The sequence below is a fragment of the Nerophis lumbriciformis genome, linkage group LG38, assembly GCF_033978685.3.
Source record: "Nerophis lumbriciformis linkage group LG38, RoL_Nlum_v2.1, whole genome shotgun sequence".
Classification (NCBI taxonomy): Eukaryota; Metazoa; Chordata; class Actinopteri; order Syngnathiformes; family Syngnathidae; genus Nerophis; species Nerophis lumbriciformis.
The window spans coordinates 10,728,636-10,734,111 of NC_084585.2; positions in this window are offsets into that span (position 1 = coordinate 10,728,636).

Genomic DNA, 5,476 nt, shown 5'->3' on the forward strand with positions numbered 1-5,476 from the left:
GGCGGAGGGGGAGGAAATGGAGGTGGAGCCAGTTCTTGCATTTTCAAACTTGCCAGAGAGCGCTTCCTGGATTGCTTTTTTTTATGAGCTTACTCACAACTTGATTCTCTGTTACTTACAGGTAAAAGCCAGTAATTTAGAATATTTTGAAAAACTTGATTTATTTCAGTAATTGCATTCAAAAGGTGTAACTTGTACATTATATTTATTCATTGCACACAGACTGATGCATTCAAATGTTTATTTCATTTAATTTTGATGACTTGAAGTGGCAACAAATGAAAATCCAAAATTCCGTGTGTCACAAAGTTAGAATATTGTGTAAGGGTTAAATTTTGAAGACACCTGGTGCCACAAACTAATCAGCTGATTAACTCAAAACACCTGCAAAGGGCTTTAAATGGTCTCTCAGTCCAGTTCTGAAGCCTACACAAACATGGGGAGGACTTCAGATTTGACAGCTGTCCAAAAGGCAACCATCGACACATTGCACAAGGAGGGAAAGACACAAAAGGTTATTGCTGAAGAGGCTGGCTGTTCTCAGAGCTCTGTGTCCAAACACATTAATGGAGAGGCAAAGGGAAGGAAAAACTGTGGTCAGAAAAAGTGTACAAGTTAAAGTTAAAGTTAAAGTACCAATGATTGTCACACACACACTAGGTGTGGCGAAATTATTCTCTGCATTTGACCCATCACCCTTGATCACCCCCTGGGAGGTGAGGGGAGCAGTGGGCAGCAGCGGTGGCTGCGCCCGGGTATCATTTTGGTGATTTAACCCCCAATTCCAACCCTTGATGCTGAGTGCCAAGCAGGGAGGTAATGGGTCCCATTTTTATAGTCTTTGGTATGACTCGGCCGGGATTTGAACTCCCAACCTACCGATCTCAGGACGGACACTCTAACCACTAGGCCACTGAGTAGGTACAAGCGATAGGGATCACCGCACCCTGGTCAAGATTGTGAAAAAAAACTCATTCAAAAATGTGGGGGAGATTCAGAAGGAGTGGACAGCTGCTGGAGTCAGTGCTTCAAGATCCACCACCAAGAGACGCTTGAAAGACATGGGTTTCAACTGCCGCATACCTCGTGTCAAGCCACTGTTGACCAAGAAACAGCGCGAAAAGCGTCTCACCTGGGCTAAGGAAAAAAAGAGCTGGACTGCTGCTGAGTGGTCCAAAGTCATGTTTTCTGACGAAAGCAAATTTTGCATTTCCTTTGGAAATCGAGGTCCCAGAGTCTGGAGGAAGACAGGAGAGGCACAGGATCCACGTTGCCTGAAGTCTAGTGTAAAGGTTCCACCATCAGTGATGGTTTGGGGTGCCATGTCATCTGCTGGTGTCGGTCCACTCTGTTTCCTGAGATCCAGGGTCAACACAGCCGTCTACCAGCAAGTTTTAGAGCACTTCATGCTTCCTGCTGCTGACCTGCTCTATGGAGATGGAGATTTCAAGTTCCAACAGGACTTGGCGCCTGCACACAGCGCAAAATCTACCCGTGCCTGGTTTACGGACCATGGTATTTCTGTTCTAAATTGGCCCGCCAACTCCCCTGACCTTAGCCCCATAGAAAATCTGTGGGGTATTGTGAAAAGGAAGATGCAGAATGCCAGACCCAAAAACGCAGAAGAGTTGAAGGCCACTATCAGAGCAACCTGGGCTCTCATAACACCTGAGCAGTGCCATAAACTCATCGACTCCATGCCACGCCGCATTAACGCAGTAATTGAGGCAAAAGGAGCTCCAACCAAGTATTGAGTATTGAACATGCTCATATTTTTCATTTTCATACTTTTCAGTTGGCCAACATTTCTAAAAATCCCTTTTTTGTATTAGCCTTAAGTAATATTCTAATTTTGTGACACACGGAATTTTGGATTTTCATTTGTTGCCACTTCAAATCATCAAAATTAAATGAAATAAACATTTGAATGCATCAGTCTGTGTGCAATGAATAAATATAATGTACAAGTTACACCTTTTGAATGCAATTACTGAAATAAATCAAGTTTTTCAAAATATTCTAATTTACTGGCTTTTACCTGTATATTCTCATTACTTAATGCCTACTGAAACCCACTACTACCGACCACGCAGTCTGATAGTTTATATATCAATGATGAAATCTTAACATTGCAACACATGCCACTTTAGTTTACTAAAGTGCAATTTTAAATTTCGCGCGAAATATCCTGCTGAAAACGTCTCGGTATGATGACGTCTGCGCGTGACGTCGCGGATTGTAGAGGACATTTGAGTTGGATACGCAGACACGGTACCGTGAGTACGCATGCAGCTGCGGCTTCCAAACATTAGACCGCTTGCCTGTACGTGCGTGCCGCTATGTGCATGTCACGTACGTAACTTTGGGGACTTTGGGGAAATATATGTGCTGTATGAACTTTGGGGAGGTGAACGGTACTTTGGGCTGTGGGATTGAGTGTGTTGTGCAGGTGTTTGAGTTGTATTGGCGGGTTATATAGGGACGGCGTGGCGCAGTGGAAGAATGGCCGTGCGCGACCCGAGGGTCCCTGGTTCAATCCCCACCTAGTACCAACCTCGTCATGTCCGTTGTGTCCTGAGTAAGACACTTCACCCTTGCTCCTGATGGGTGCTGGTTAGCGCCTTGCATGGCAGCTCCCTCCATCTGTGTGTGAATGGGTAAATGTGGAAGTAGTGTCAAAGCGCTTTGAGTACCTTGAAGGTAGAAAAGCGCTATACACGTACAACCCATTTATCATTTATTTATATGGACGGGAGGGGGGAGGTGTTTGTTATGCGGGATTAATTTGTGGCATATTAAATATAAGCCTGGTTGTGTTGTGGCTAATAGAGTATATATATGTCTAGTGTTTATTTACTGTTTTAGTCATTCCCAGCTGAATATCAGGTCCCACTGCCCTCTCACAGCATCTTCCCTATCTGAATCGCTCCCACTGCCCTCTCACTTTCCTCATCCACGAATCTTTCATCCTCGCTCAAATTAATGGGGAAATCGTCGCTTTCTCGGTCCGAATCGCTCTCGCTGCTGGTGGCCATGATTGTAAACAATGTGCGGATGTGAGGAGCTCCACAACCTGTGACGTCACGCTACTCGTCTGCTACTTCCGGTACAGGCAAGGCTTTTTTATCAGCGACCAAAAGTTGTACACTTTATCGTCGATGTTCTCTCCTAAATCCTTTCAGCAAAAATATGGCAATATCGCGAAATGATCAAGTATGACACATAGAATGGACCTGCTGTCCCCGTTTGAATAAGAAAATCGCATTTCAGAAGGCCTTTAAACATGTGTCAAACTCAAGGACCAGGGGCCTGAATCTGTCCTGGTTTTATTTGTTATGCTGCTTTAATTTAAAGTTAACCCTTGTGCAACGTTCATATTGTTGTTACTCAGCCTGCGTTTGTGGGTCTGATGGACCCGTTGCATTTTGTGGCTTTTAATGCCTCACAATCAAACACTTTTATGTTAAAATACTGAACAGATCCCAATAAACATCTGTTCAGATGTTTATTTCTCTGCCAGTTTCTGCATCCCACAGGGATTCTTCTTTTGTGTTTCTGCACCTGCGGTTCCCACACAAGGTTGCAACATTGTTTGTCAACACTGTCTGCTCTCATTTTCTCGCACATTTGACCCTCTGATGTTCTGTGCACCTGCACTCTGTCCTCCTCCTGTCTAGGGCTGCTGTGTGTGTGTGTGTGTGTGGGTGGGTGCGTGTGTGTGGTACACAGACCATCAATTTACACACTTCTATTAGCCCCCGGGTCCAGTGGACCCGGACATCTATATGTATATATATATATATATATATATATATATATATATATATATATATATATATATACATATATATATACACACACACACACACACACACACACACACACACACACACACACACACACACACACACACACACACACACACACACACACACACACACACACATATATGCACAGGTATATGTGCAAAACCCAAAACCAGTGAAGTTGGCACGTTGTGTAATTCGTAAATGGTAAATAACATGTAAAAGGTAAATAAAAAGAGAATACAATGATTTGCAAATGCTTTTCAACTTATATTCAGTTGAATAGACTGCAAAGACAAGATATTTAATGTTCACACTGAGAAACTTAATTTTTTTTGCAAATAATCATTAACTTAGATGTTACATATATATACATATATATATATATATATATATATATATATATATATATATATATATATATATATATATATATATATATATAGTATATATATATATATATATATATATATATATAGTGACGTGCGGTGAGGTTCATGACTGGTGAGGCACTGACTTCATCACAGTCAGATTTACAAACATATGAACCCTAAAGAGTATCTTATTCACCATTTGATTGGCAGCAGTTAACGGGTTATGTTTAAAAGCTCATACCAGCATTCTTCCCTGCTTGGCACTCAGCATCAAAGGTTGGAATTGGGGGTTAAATCACCAAAAATGATTCCCGGGCGCGGCGCAGCTGCTGCCCGCTGCTCCCCTCACCTCCCAGGGGGTGAACAAGGGGATGGGTCAAATGCAGAGGGCAAATTTCAACACACCTAGTGTGTGTGTGACAATCATTGGTACTTTAACTTAACTTTAACTTTACACATACAAACTGTAGCACACAAAAAAGCACATTTAATAAAAAAACGTTATTATGGTCTTACCTTTACTTATAAATGAAGTCCATGCGCCGCTGTTGTGCTGGATTAATGAACCCCCTGACGGGAGTGTTATATCAACAAAAGCCCTCACTTCAACTTTCCACGTGCAAGATTGAATCTATTTAAAAAATTGTAACCAAGGGTTTATAAATGTCGCCTATACTGTATGAAACTACAAAATAACAAACACGGAGGCTCCAGTTTACACGAGGACCACTTTATTTACGTTCTTTCAAAAACCTCCGCTCCACTCCAATGTGTCATCACTTCCGCTCTTAGCGCCTTCAAAATAAGAGCTCAAGGCATATACTGTATAACAGCGCATAACAGGAACTTAACATCACAAAGAGGAAAGCCCATGAAAATAGGTTACAAAAGTTATTTAATAAGAAACCAAAAAGTGCAAAAACAATAATGTTCGTGTTGGAGGAGTTGTGAATTAGGTACACCTGCAGTCTGCAGGTGTACCTAATGGTGTGTCCCTGCAGTCATTCACAACTCCTCCAACACGAACATTATTGTTTTTGCACTTTTTGGCTTCTTATGAAATAACTTTTTTAAATAGATTCAATCTTGCACGTGGAAAGTTTAAGTGTGGGCTTTAGTTGATATAACACTCCCGTCAGGGGTTGCATTCTGCGGCGGGGGTGCAGGAGACGGGATTACTGCGAGCCTCAGCCAGTGCGTCTTTTGCAGCCGTTTTATGATCGCTCAGCACAAGAAATACATTACACACGTACAGTTGTTGACAAAGTTAAAGTTAAAGTTAAAGTACCAATGATT